This window comes from Fistularia commersonii, chromosome 30, assembly GCF_037954325.1.
Source record: "Fistularia commersonii isolate RoL2024-O1a breed Wild chromosome 30, RoL_Fcom_v1.0, whole genome shotgun sequence".
NCBI classification, from domain to species: domain Eukaryota; kingdom Metazoa; phylum Chordata; class Actinopteri; order Syngnathiformes; family Fistulariidae; genus Fistularia; species Fistularia commersonii.
This window is the reverse complement of record NC_141313.1, coordinates 2,092,651-2,107,081: the sequence shown is the minus strand read 5'-3', so window position 1 is coordinate 2,107,081 and position 14,431 is coordinate 2,092,651. Positions and strand designations below refer to the sequence as shown.

The 14,431-nt window shown below is 49.5% G+C and overlaps 1 protein-coding gene across 1 annotated transcript in view; it reads left to right on the top strand.

Moving 5' to 3' along the window:
- Positions 1-14,431, top strand: part of stt3b (STT3 oligosaccharyltransferase complex catalytic subunit B) — a 51,940-nt gene that overhangs the window by 949 nt on the left and 36,560 nt on the right. The gene's annotated exons all lie outside the window — the stretch shown is intronic.

Sequence of the window (14,431 nt, the reverse complement as noted above, 5' to 3'; positions counted from 1 at the left end):
CGAGAAGAAAAATAGTGCCCGGTTCCCGGCGGTTGTGACACGCCGGGATGGGGGGTGGGGATTGCTGTCACTATTCAAGATCCGCTTTGTATTTTGATATTTTTAATTATTTCACAATAGTCGAAAGCGTGCTTTTCACACGCACGCTGCGCCCGGCGCTCATCATGGCAGCGAGGCGGTTTGTAACCCGGAAGCCGACGGGCTCCGGTGCGGTGGGGCTACCATCTCGACGCGCCGTGACTCTTTGTAACCGAGTCACATGGGCCTGCGAGCGGGCAGTGCACCGTCATCCCTTGCGCTGCCCTGCAACACACACACACACACACACACACACACACACACACACACACACACTTGCATGCACGGTGTGTATTTTATTGCATTTCAAGTGCAAGTTAGCCACCCGGTGCACGGTGACCCCCCCCCCCCCCCCAACCCCATGATGTTATACCCAAAAGGATCAGTCGTGTCATGTCGCTGTCCAGAGTTTTAATATTGGAATTTGCCCCCTGGAATAACCTTTGGTGACTTTCTCTTAACGTGGTGTTGTGTGGTGGTGTTTTTCTCCTTGTAACCTTCATATTTCCGAGCGTCTGTCCTGGTGGGGGTCATGGGGTTTGTATGTTAGCATCGGGGTGTTTCAGGGGGGGAAAAAAAAAACATCCAGCCTGTGGCTCAATGGTGAGCATTCAGTTATTTTTTTCAAAACTCTTCCTGCTGATCTGCATCTGTTGGTCTCCCGGTTGCACGCCCAGACTCCAGCCTTGCAGGGCAGGTTGTTTTTTTTTTTTTTGTCATCGCTTCAAGAAACAAAGTGACAATTCATTTTAATGGCCAGACGTCGGGCGGCACGAAAGATCATCCTCCGCCGGTGCCGAAACAACACGGCATCCCTCGAGATAAGTCGTGCAACACCCAGCCAATCCTGTTACAGCTTGACCCTCTGATCCTTCTCAGGTTGCATGGAAGTTGGCTTTCTCTGCGCCTGTCGGCGTGGATCGAGACACAATAGCAACGGAGGTTGTTGTTTTTCCAGATAGCTTCTCTTCACACACACTTGTCAAACTGTAGTGAAAGTGTTTTGTCAATCTCCCTATCTTCCAGTCACCTGAGAAATATCATTTGCATGAGTTTTGTCGTTTTTTTGGGTTTTTTTTTGTTACTCTGTTCCTGCACCAGACGCTCTATTCTCCAAAACCTTTCCCTTGAAGAGGAATGATTGATTTAGCTGCAGAGACCCGGCATTCTGATTGGAAGCCGCTGTCGTTCGGAGAAGCGCATAATTGGGGCCGTGAATGTACGGATGCCGCCATTGATTTTCGTCGGCACGGATCTTCAAATGATCCGCAGATAACCATTATGTTAAACAAGCTGGCAATCTGGAGCATTTGTCGGCGCCGAAATGTCAGACGTCCTCTGCATTAAGCAGGCACCACCAGCGGCGCGGCGTGATGGCGAGCCGCCGCGCACGCGCGTCGACGTGACTGTACTTGTTGTGCTTAGATATTTGTCGGTTAGTTAAAGCCCAGTCGTGCTTATTGACATCCGCTTTATCGACGTGCCTGAAGAAGGTGCGTACGACCAGTTGCTCCGGCGAAGCTGTGGGTGAAAAGAAAATCAAGTGCTCGATCAGCAAAGCGATAAATAACGCTTTCCCGCCACGGACGTCGAGAGACTGTTATCTGGAATCGGTTAATTTCTGAGTGTACTTCAGGAAACGGCTAAGAGCCCTTTGAAACAGAAGAGACGCTCGGCCTCTAGTTTCAGATTTCTAGAAGGTCATATTTTTGCAGTGTCCTGGTCGCCGGTCAAGCCGTTTTTGTTTTTTTTTTTTTTTCAGCTGATTATTTTACACGGAGAACCGGTAGACGCTTGTTGTTGTGTCTGATTTGGCGGCGGTTTAAGGTTTAAGGGCGGCGCAGCAAATCGTCTTTGGAACCGAACATTGTCGGTCAGATTCCCGGCTCCTCCTTGTGTGTCGAAGTGTTTCTGAGCAAGACACTGAACCACTGCCCCCCTGGCGCTGGGTTCATTGCAGAGAACGAATTTCCCCGCACTTAAATAATAACATATTGTTATTATTATTGTCCTGGAGACCCGCTCTGCTCGCCGGCATCCAGCAGGAGGCCTCGGTGTGAACTCGGTGTGCCAGGGGTGTCATGATGAGCTGGAAGCTTCTGTGCAGCGAGTGAGGACACGCCCCGCTCGCTCACAAGTGCCGCTCCGTCACATCACTGCAGTCGAGGTGGAGGCCGGACGGCCCGGCGGGGTGGAGGCCCGAGCGAGCGTTCCCGACGCCCCGTACGATTCTGCCTCGCGGCTCCCGTGCCTCCGTCCAGCGCCCGCGTTGTGGGATCTCATCTGATTTGCCTTGTTGCGTGTCTGCGCTGAAACTCGTCCCGATAATGACGCCGCGGACGGACACGTGGGAGAAAAAAAAAAAAAAAAAAGGTGGCGCCCGATCCCGCCGTAAATCAAATGTCTGCGCTGGGATGAAGCGCGAAAGTGCAGGGGGATTTTAATAAGGACATTTCTGCTCAAATGCAGACAAATTGGCCCTCCGGGGATCTAAAATGGCTCATCCGTCTCAATGTTTCGCTGGTTAGCATATGATTATTATGAAGAAGGGAAAAAAAGGGTTGATAATTAGAGAAATGCCAGTCTGAACAGGTAAACCCTTTTCCCCCGCCGGGCGTGGCTCGTCGCTCGGCGAGCATTCCGGTGTCGACAGAATGAGAGCGATTTCCCAGCAATGCGAAGGAGCCGATCTGGGATGCTTGGCTTCTTCTGATCTCCTCTGCCAAAGCAGTTCTATGGAATAACATCTAATGCCGGAAACCCAAACTAATTTGCTTTTGCAAATTGGCAAACATCTCCGCGTTAAGTCTGTCCCGTCGTGCGATTAGCGTTACGCCGGCTCGTATCATGACGCGCCCGCCGACTGAAGCGGACACAAATTAAAATGCTGGGGCGTGTGTGCGTATGTGCACGCTCCCCGGGGACAGAAGCTAAATGTCAGGTAAGTTTCAAAACACACCCATCCAATACTGCAGGGTTTCCCCCATGCAGGCTCCACTGAAGAGGCTGTCCAGAAGTATCAGCCGTCACACACACACACACACACACACACACACTGACGGGACGCTGGCGTGGTCCGACGCCGCGTGTCCACAAATCATCTCGCGGAAGTAATTAATTCTTTCCGATTTATAGATCCGCCGCTGCGTGACAATGTCACTCAAGCGCCAAATCAACCGATTCCTTTTCAATTACATGGAGGCGCGAGGACGCGCTGGGTTTCTTTGTTGTGTGTTCCGTCTAGATGAGAGGGTCCGCTGTGGTTTAACTTTTCCAAAGTGAAAAGAAGGAAATGCTGCAAAGTTTCCCGGTGTTTGGAAGCCGCCGTCCCGTCTTCCTCCCGAGCGATAAAAATAATTCCTCGTCAACCCCCTTCTGCTGTGGGGCTGCTTCAGGACAGGTATTTAACCGACTCTGAACGACGTTCACCGCCAGAAGCTCCCAGCAGCCGAATCCACTCCCGAGCCACAATGTGGATTTTTTTTTTTTTTTTTGAAAATGTTTTTTTTTTTTTTGTTGCTGTTCAGGCCGACACGCTGACATCGAAGTGGAATCTGCCATCTGCGCCTCGGTTGCCACCCTGACACTCTCGGGACGCGCCCGTTTGACAGCCAGACGCCGGATTGGCTAATATTCGACGTGTTTACCGACATTGGTTTCGGAGATTTCTGCGTCTAGAATTAAAAAAAAAAAAAAAAGAAGTCACAGTTCTCCTCATGGTGAAAATGACCGATTTAAATTTGATTCCACGTCAGATTGGACGAAGGCATGCAAAAATATGTAGTGACACGCTAACATAGTGTCTTATGTCAACAAGGCGCTGGAGAGCTTGGACCTGAACTGGTCTTTAAGGAAAAAGGGAACAGAAAATTCCCATCCGTCCTCCTCCGTGAAGGGAGTTACCGCACGTCTTCAGGTGATCAGTCGTAGCACCGGTAGTTTCTGATGTGATCCTGACGGCGCGCTGGGAGTCCATGGTTGTTTGAACCCGCCCAGGCGCCGCTGTCACAGTTTTGGAGTTTGCGTCCCGAGGCGAACCCGGGCCCCTCGGCTGAAACAACACTCGGATGGTGTTGATAGTCCTCGGGGCCCCGGCTGCGATCGGTGGCGTTCGGCGTGCGGTTGAGGCGAGGTTTTTTTTTTTTTTGAGTCTCGGGGCGCCGTGTCTTTGTCGGATGTCTGATGCCGCTGAATTCGCCTCCGTCGGGGCCCGTCATTGTAATTCAGGATACTGAGGGAACACATCGCGGCTTGTGTCGCCGGCTTTGTTTAGCTGGAGTTCTCGGGCTGTCGCGTTCTTCCAAAAAATCACTTTTCGGTCTTTTTCATTGCCAAAGACGTCGGCGCCATTTCGCCCCGGCCGGCGGTTTGTTTGATTTGGCCGCGGCGAAGTGGATCCGGTTCTCGGCGGCCAAATCAGGAGGGGATGCCGCCGGGACGCTCCTCGCATGCACGTCGGCGTTGACCTTTGGTTAAAGGCGGAAGAGGAGCTCCTCGGCAGTTGGTTTTGAATTGCGAGTGACAAGGAGGAAACCTTATCTCCGCTTTCGCCGTTGTCGTCGGGCTGAATCCGCGGCGTGGCGCCGCCGTCCTTGGAAAGTCAACATTCCCGGCTCCTCCTCCCAGCCTGTCGAAGGGCTTTTTGCAAGACTCGGAACCCGTAGCTGCTCCCCTGCCGCTGTTCAGCAGCCGCCTTCTGCTCGCGGTTCAGCCATGACGGGTTCAGTGCAGTAGTCAAAGGTCGCTGGTGTTGTGCTCTGGGTCTAACCGAATGTGACCATAAAGGTCTTTCTTCTTCCTCATGCTGAGATTACGTATGTAGACAGATATGAGACGTATCAGAGCCTGCCAAGAGGTCGCTGCCTGCGTACTTCCCACGCCAGCTTGAAGTTGCCACGGCCGTTAAGCTTCGCGTCCACTAGAGGGCAGTGCAGAGCTCACCTCTAAGTTCCGAGCTCCGCGGTTCGTTTTATGGGACCATCAAATACTGAGGGCCCGAGGACGGAGAATTCTTCTCCCTGGTTGTACCGGCGCCATGATGTCTTCTTCTCTGATCCTAAAGCTGGAAGCACTTGAGCTTAAAACACGGCCTCCCCGCGACTTCGGTGGAGCTGCTCCGTTCGCTGCGTTTGGGATGACGCAGGAAATAAAGGCGGGTGGATCCGGGGTTCGTCCGTGCATCGAGCATAAATGAGCCCTTAAAGGAAAAGTGCTAATAAAGCGATGGTCACCTCTCCGCCCAGCTCCGTCCGAAAGTGACGTAGCAGCAGCCGGACCCGCGAAGCGTCCACGCTGGTAAAATTCAACCAGCTTCTCACTCGTCTTACACAAAACCAAAGGCTTCTCCTGATTCGGCTCTTCTTGTGTAAATAAGGAACGTCCTCTTCAAATATTGAATGAATATTTTCTTTGCTTGCCGAATTAAAAATGCACCCCTATTTTACATAAACGGTCCAATTTCACACAAAGGGCTTTGAAAATGATCCCGACTATTTACACGCCTTGAACAATCAGTGAAACCAAAGGTTCCTGATGTCTCATCAGAAACCTTCCACAGAACCGACGTGCTACCTCAGCTCCGCTCCAGCGCATGGTTTTTAGCTGCAAGACCGCCAACTGCGAGTCTAGTTGGAGAGGGAATATTTGAAGTTGGTTTTTCCAAATTGAAGTTGGTATATTGGTCATTTGGGAGCGGGTCTCCTTGGAGCAATGCAAACAGACACAGCGGTGCGCGGCGCTGTTAGCGCTCATCCGTTGTGTCAGGACAGGCGGAGACACAAAAACTGTTTTACGATAAAGACTTCTTTGTTTCCCTCCCATAAAAAGAGGGGATGACAACAACGATAAAAAAATCTTATTACTTCGTTAAAAGTTCCGTGTTTGGCCGGGTAGTTTGGAATCGACCCAGCGCTATGAAGTACGCTACGGAAAAAAAAAAAAGGATTGCCCGATAATACCTCAGCGCCGTGGTTGTGTCGGGACGGTTTGGTGTGTTTCCTGTCATCCGTATGAACGGGAGAGCGCAGCGTCCCCACGCTGATGAGGAAAAATAGACCCCCGTGGCGGTAAACGCAAAACCGCTTTTGGTCAGTGCAGCAGCTCTGGATTACTTCGGACCTCAGCTCTGTCCTGTGGTGTTTACGACGGCTAAGATACATTGCGGTGAACGGCCGAGGGCGCGGCGTCGCCGGCATGGATGAAAACCGTCTCTGTGGATCCGCCTTCACAAAGGTGAGGTGGAAGTCCTTCTTTGAGTACAGTCACTCCTCACTCGACGAACTCGTTTACAACTTTGAACAATATTAAATGAACGAAAATAGCTGGAAGTTGCGCTGTTATTGTATATGTGCAGTGGCAGCGCACTGAGAGTGTAAATGTACTGGAACTGTGTATGATAAGCAAGGCTAAGCAACTGGCAGCACTGAGATACAGCCAGCGTCTTGTAGTATGTGAAATTTCTATTTCTTCTTTTGAACCTGGAATTCGTTTTTTTGGAATTTCATACATTCAAAAAAAAATTTTTTTTTTTTAAATTTATTTTTTCATTTGCAGAATTTCATATGCCAAATTAACAGATTGTTTAGTTGCGTTTCCTTTTCTGAAGCCTGTCTTTCATTTTGGACATGTACAAGAGAATAGAAGATAACATGAACATTTTTAAAAAGTCATAAGATACAAGAGATATTAAAAAGAAAAGTACCTTAAATGAAAAATCTGATCGTCGCTCACATTCTTGAGGGAGCATGAGAACAGTACAGGTGCAAGAAAGGAACGACTGGTTTGAATTGGACGATAATGTTATACAGTGATCCCTCGCTATAACGTGGTTTACTTTTCACGGTTTCGCTACTTCACGGATTTGCATCGTGCATTGTGTTCTGCATTCTGATTGGCTAAAAAGTCACTACGCTTCTTTTCTACCTGTGCGTCAATAACGTTGCAGTTTAATATGTACACGTACGTGCAAATTCTCTTGCAATTTCGAGTTTCTCTAAAACCCATAATGTTGACAAAACGCTCTGGAGCGACAAAAGCACCTTGCAGGGCCCAAAAGGCAGCGGAAGATGCTATCTATGGCAGATAAAGTTAAACTTCTGGACATGCTAAGGGAAGGTAAAAGCTATGCGGCTGTAGGTCGGCGTTACGGAATGAACGAATGTTCCGTTCGTTCCATAAAGAAGGAAGAAAAAAACAGAAGGACGACAGCAGCAATGTATAATAGAGTATTTAATTGTATAATAATTGAAAAAAAGAATAAAGGTTCACGGATTTTGCCAGTCACGGGTTCTTATTGGAACCTAACCCTCGTGAAAAACAAGGCTATACTGTAATGAAAGATCTATTGCAATAATACCAACTCTATTGTCAACATTAGGCAAGGCTAGCTTGTAACATTTCACTGTCAGTATGTGAACTTATAGGCTAGCCTAGCGTAAGGCTGCACGTAAACCACTCGATTCGAGCTGACAGAAAGGGAATCCTTGACGTGGTCGTCGGAGCGGATCATCGGCGTTAAACGAAGAGTGCTGGCATCGTAGTTGTGGCGCTGCTTTCCGCGGCTGCTTGAGGCAGATTGCCATTCAGGGCTGCAGCCTTGTCGTCACGTATGGTTCCAGCGCTTCAAAACGCGCCGCGTTAAATTAAAAATGTTAAAACAAGCACGGGAAGAATTCCACTAGCTGGCCACCAATGGCCCGAGGCGGTAGAGAACTTTGTTTTTTTTATTAAATTTTTTCCGCAGGCGCTTTTTTTTTTTTTTTTTTAATGTGGTCTTCCATGATGACGCCCGATCGGTCATCACGTCCAGATATTATTGTCAGGATACCGCTTTTTCCACATTTCCACGCACGTGGTGACAGCTGACCCCAGTGGTTGTCAGGAGGTGGCCAAACACAACACCCTTTGCGTTAACCCTCAAGGTTTTTCCCCTCTATCCTCCAGCCGGCCTCTTTATTCCTGCTCTGCAGCCACATCATGCCTATTGTTACGGCGCTGAAATTTGTGTCTGGCTTAAGGGGTGCATAAAGTGAAGGGCACGCTCGCCCCCGAGAAGCCCCGCCTTCGGTTGCGGTGGTCGACGAGATCTGGAATCTTCCGAGAGGAGAAGCGGCAGCACTCTGTCTACAGATTTCATCAGCTCTCAGCGTTGCCCTCTGAAATGCTCATGTTCCTCCTCGCAGGATGTGATGTACCTGCTCCATCCAAAGGTCTCCTGTATATCAGATGCGCTCTGTGTGTGTGTGTGTGTGTGTGTGTGTGTTCTGTGTATTCGTCAGTTCTAATCTCATATGAGATTGAGGTCACTTGTACACATTAAAATGTTTACTTTGCACCCCCCCCCAACACACATTTTGTTATAAAGTGGAAAGAGGGCAGGAGGCGACAGGTAAACGCTGCAGGAACTGCATGAGTAATGGATGAAGATGGCAAAGGCAGATACATTTTTAAATGGCACTATATTGTGCAATCTGCAGAGTTCATGGGAAGCCGCCCCGGCCCAAGGAGCGATTTTTGGTGGAATCCCCGCTAAATGAAATGAATAGTCCTCGCCCGGCTCATTTTTCATAACCTTGAACGCGTCTAAGTCGCTTGTCTCCTCCACTTGAATAGTTCCTATCAGAAACTACAGCAGCTCCTTCCATTGATTCCTCAAGTATCCTAAAGGATCCTTTCATATTGTGTGTGTGTGTGTGTGTGTTTATTTTTCTAAGGCATCTCTTCCACAACATCACCCGCACCACAAAGCAGACATCCAGTAAAATGGCCATGCGTCAGATTCTTTACATAAGTGTAAAATCTTATTTAGCGCATAAAACGTCAGCTGTCTTATCCCATCATCTGTCATCTCAGCCACTTAGTTATTGCAGTCTAAATGGTGCATTAGTGTTTATAACCCCTTAATGTTGCAGCGGCAGAGAGTGGATAATGTAAGTGGTGTTAAAATGAGCCCCCCCTCCCTATCAAAATTAGTGGGGGTGAGCAGTTTTTTTTTTTTTTTTTTTTCCCGCCTCGCTTTCTTTCCCTTACATTCAAATGCACCTTTTTTTTTTTTTTTTTTTTTTTTTTTTGACATCCTGCCTTTTTCCTCAACACACACACACACACACACACACATCTGAAAGTAGGGCCATCCCTGGAGCGGCTGCTGGCACAGCAGCATTCTGGCGAGGACACGACTGTGGGAAAATGGAGAAGAAGTCAAGATTGATATTTGTAGCGGACACTTGGCTGGAACTGCAAGCCTTGTTCACGGACTCCTGAAATATTAAGCGTGGGGATGATACCCCTTTTATCCTGCAGGGGAAAAAAAAAAAAAAAAATCTAATTTAAGTGCCCGGCCTCGATCGTTACGGCCTTACTTCCTAGATCCACATTCGACTAAAACCTAGAGACGGAAATCGGTGGCGCTCTTCCCCGAACCTCTTGGGCATTTTGAAGAATACCGGTCGCAGGTAGTAATTGTTTGGACCGCCATTGTGCCCGCATGGATTTAGCTTTAGAAAAATGAGGTCAATACTCTTGAGTGTGCATTTTTTTTTTTTTTTTTTTTTTGTAAGACAATAAGGATGCTCAGCATTGTTTGCATTGGAAGTGTTGCGATCTGCTATATGTTGATGTATATAGGCATCACCTAGGTTACCGAGACCCAAGTCAGGCGTCGCCCATGTTAGCTGACACGGCACGCGCTCACGTTCACGGCCGAATCCTAAGTCTTCAAGCGGCGAGCTGCTAAAGAAATGGCCGTGTTTGCGGTATTCATCGGCCCGCTGCTTCGGGGTGGATTTTAAACCGCGCTTCCTTTGCGTCCGCAGACCGTCATCAGCAAAAAGTGAAGGAATCCGTCCACGTCTCCCTGCTCGCCTTGTCCGACCAGATTTTCTGACCTCTGCCACCCGTCAAGGTTGCATTAGCATTTAGAGTCGGGTGGATTTGGGTTCATCCCTGTCGGAGCGGCACCAAATTTGCCTTTTTATGGAGGTTTTGAGAAATTGCAAGAATAAATACATAAAATTGAAACCCCAGCAGAACAGTGTGGCGGCACTTCATCTGTCGTGGATTGGGATTGTTCTGAATGGACTGACGGATGGGCTCGCGTCTGACAAGCCCCATCTGCAGAACCAAACAGGACCTGTCTAATATTTGAACGCCAGGCCTCAAATATGTGCGGAATTTTGGGAGCAAACTGTCGGCGGCTTCTCCTCTGCATCCGACGGGTGTACGCTATTATCGTTTTCATCACGAAAGTCGGTAGAATCCGTCCAGGCGTACTGTTTAATCCTCTCCGTCTAATTGAAACAGCATGGCGAATCAACATGTTGTTTCGGTCCAACCAATGACAGACATGACACACTTGGAATCAGCCGCGGCGCTTCTTTGTGTAATATAATTACTTTGAGCGCAGTTCGCCGCTCACCGACGGCGGGTGAATCATCCCACCACCTCCCAAAACAAAGCCAAGCCAGCTGTCACTGTCAGCCTCGATCCTTCAACATGAAATCGACGGATTTATCATTGCGTTCTTTTTTTTTTCTTCCAACCTCCTTGCGACGATCTGAATTCCTGAAAGTCATGGCTGCGAGAAGTGTTTGCTCATCCGGTGGAAGTCAGAAGATCGTCGGCTCGCTGGCGAGCACGGAAAGAGCGGTAAACGGGGCGCTGTGTGTTTTCTTTCCGGAGCTGTGTCCGTCAAACACCACGGGTGTCGTTGCATCTTCATATTTGGTTGAAGTGTTGCATTATTACAGGGGTGGGCAAACTACGGCCCGCGGGCCACCTCCGGCCCGTTGGTCTTTTTAATCCGGCCCGCCAAAGATTGGTACAGAATTCATACCTGACGTTAAATTATTGGATCGATGAATGCGGGAGCTCAAACAGGAGATTATTTCATTTTTGAAGCTACTTGAGAACACTTTCCTGAGCTGAATAGCACAGATTAGCTTTGTGATTTAGCCTTTACTGTGGACATACTCACACACATGAATGAGCTGGACGCGAAGCTACAAGGGAAAAAATCGGTAATGCAGGTAAACGTCAGAACCTTCAAAACCAAGCTAGTTATATTTTCACATTAAATGTGAAGAAGAGTCTGATGAGACCGTTAACAAGTGCGTTTTTTTTTTAATTTTTTTATTATATGTGTCGTATCTCGTGGTGACCCGGCCCATCTGTCCCATTTTAAAAGTCAATGCAGCCCCTGAGCTAAAAAGTTAGCCCAACCCTGCATTATCAATTTTAGGCTCCAGCCTTTCACAAATCAGGGCTTTTCAGGGATAAGAATCACATTCCAAGAACTGAACGTCTCGTCTGTGTGGAATCAAAGGTTCCTCATAAGTCGGGGGTCAGTCGTTCGCTCTCGTACCTGCGGTAAACCGAGAAAGGGGGTGAACTTCCCTCAGATAGGCCTTTGGGGTCGAGGGGGAAGACGGGACCGCCTGGAACGAGCCAGAAACGTATTCGATTCCGGCATTTAAAATCTCCCAACCCACTCACACTTAGTCATGTAAACTTCCTACTCAGTCTTGTGCCTCCTTCCTGTCCAGCTAATCCGCCGCTTTCACCGCGCAAAGCAGCCGGAGTCGTGGGAGGCCGAACGCCGAGGCGACAGAACGGCGAATAGACGTTCGACCCGACGAATCGGAGGGCGTTCTCGTGTCCCGGTTGTTTTTTTTTTTTTTTTTTTTAAATCCGGTAGCGCTCCGGGGTGACCACACCTGCACACCACAACAAGAGGAGGATTGAGAGAGCTGTGAAAAGATGGTAGGAGGTGGAGCGGGAGAGGAGGCACAGATGCCTGCCAGGCATCCAATCCGAGGGAGGTTTGGGCGGCGGAACCAAAGAGATTTCATTGTTCCGTAAGCCGCTCGGCGCCATTTCAATGTACATGCGTGCACGTCGACGGCCTGTTTTATACGGTGTAAGATTCTTTGTTTTGTCAACCTCTGCTCCGGGTTAAATTGAATGTCTTTTGTGCTCACAACTGGCCTGATTTTAATAGGATCAGCTGCTTAAAGCATCTCTTAAGCATTACTGAATAGTTCAAATAGCTCAACCGAGCTTATTCATCTGTATTTCTCTCTCCTTTCGATTTAATCCCTCCGACGTTTTGCAGAAACTCCCTAGAAATTCACCGTCAAGCATTCTTGGCAGCTCAAGGTTGCCCGGTAAGAGCCGGCTTAATCAGTTAAATCCCCGCGAGATGAGCGCGAGCACGAGCGGCAGTCATCATGGATATTATATGTTTCATCTGTTTTTATTTGCGCACGCAGAAGCGTCGCACAGGACGTCCGTGGCCGAACGGCCGCGGCGAGGGCAACCGGGAAGACGTTTACCTTTCCAAGTTCCCGTTCCGGTCGCGTCCCGATAATTAGCTCACATCGTAAACAGCCAAATCAACACAAACCCCGCAGAGCGCCCGATGTCGAAGGCCTCCTCGGTACACTTGACGTGGCTTCTCTCCTCCCCCATCAATCTGCAGAGCACAGTAAACCCCTGACAGTATCCATCTCTCAGATATCGATTTACTGTGGGGAGCTGAGGTCCCATTTGGTTTAGTGTCCCTGGAGGGATATCTTTTTTTTTTTTTTTTGAAGGAGGGGTGGGTTGCATTTGTCTGGAAACCAGAGCGGAGTGCTCTTAGAATTCCTCTTGCACTTAATGTCGGATCCAAACGTGGCTTTCGGGGGAAAGAAAATCACCTCTTGTCGCGCAATGAGTTGTTTCCGAGACAAGGAAACGTAGCGGATGAAAGCGAAACCCCGGACGCTGGAAACGTCTCGCCCACTGAGGGCCGCGTCGCCCGCTCTGGATATCACACACCTCACTTTACAAGTTACCTCTTATTTTCCGCACCTCAACCGGTGAATGTCCATCTAACTGACGTGCAGCCGTCTCGTCGGTCGATGCCGCGGACAATTTGTGACGGTTATAGATTTCGTTCGAGTAACCACTGATCTGCCAGCCCTGTAACCAAGAGCAACATCTTTGTGAAGTGTGTGTGTGTGTGTGCCTCCCGTCTGGATCGGGAATAACCAGGTGTATCGCAGGTGAATGTCAGGCCCTTTTCCCCCGACAGACAGTTAAAACCTACAGTCGACGTGGACCGCTGGGCCGTCGATGTCAGAGCTTATCGATCCGGCGGCGGCTAGAAATTAAGCGTCGGGGCGTGTTTAATATCGGAGGGCCGCTACCCCGGCGTCTGACATTGCAGAGGGCTGTGATTTGAGGCGAAAATAGTTCTCGGGCGGGCGCGACCGCTAGCAGCCGGGGGGGGGGGGGGGGGGGGGGGGGGGGGGACGAAATTGCCCCGGCTCCTTCCCGCCGCGGCCCATAAAAATGGAGGAGCGGGAGGACGGCGGGGGTCGCGGGAGTCCTCGGACAGAAGATGAGAAGTGACAGGCGGCCAGATGGAGCGGTGTCAGGCAGGACGGAAAGGCACTCGGACAGGGCCGTCAATCGAGGGCCGGCCAAGAGGGATGAGCCGCTCGGACGACGGCGCCGTATCGCCGCGGTTATCAAGCGCAGCAGCTGGCAGGTAGCGAGCCGGCGAGCCGCGCCAGCCGTGAAATAACGGCGAGGCCAATTCCCTCGCCCGGCTCCCCGTGCAGCTGCGTCCCCTTATTGAGAAAAGCCTAAAAATAACCCGCCACCAATTCCAGCAGGTGCAGATTTTTTTTTGTTTAATATTTTTGAAAAACACACATTCCTGATCCTATCCATCCTGGTCACTTCCAAATGTTGAGGTTCTCTTTGGGAGTGACCAGGATGAATAGGATCAGGAATGAGTCTATCAGAGGAACAGCACATGTTAGATGTTTAGGAGAGAAGGTCAGAGAAGCCAGACTGAGATGGTTGGATCATGGACAGAGGAGGGATAGAGAATATATTGGTAGACGGATGCTGGAATTGGAGCTGCCAGGCAAGAGGTCTGGAGGAAGACCAGAGAGAAGATTTATGGACGTAGTGAGAGAAGATATGAAGGCAGTTGGTGTTAGAGAGGAGGATCCAGAGAATAGGGTTAGATGGAGAAAGTTGACTCGCTGTGGCGACACCTGAAGGGAAAAGCCCAAAGGAGAAGAAGAATCTGTCACAGGGGTGCAGGACATGTATGACCGAGACAAAGTGATGATTGAGATGTTTTGGACATGAACAAAGGAGTGTTCATGTCCGAACCATGGTGAAGATCTGGGTAGAAGGTTGCTGAAGGTGAAGCTGCCAGGCAAGAGGTCTGGAGGAAGACCAAAGAGAAGATTTATGGACGTAGTGAGAGAGGATATGAAGGTAGTTGGTGTGAGAGAGGAAAATACAGAGAATAGGGTTAGATGGAGAAAGTTGACTCGCTGTGGCGACCCCTGAC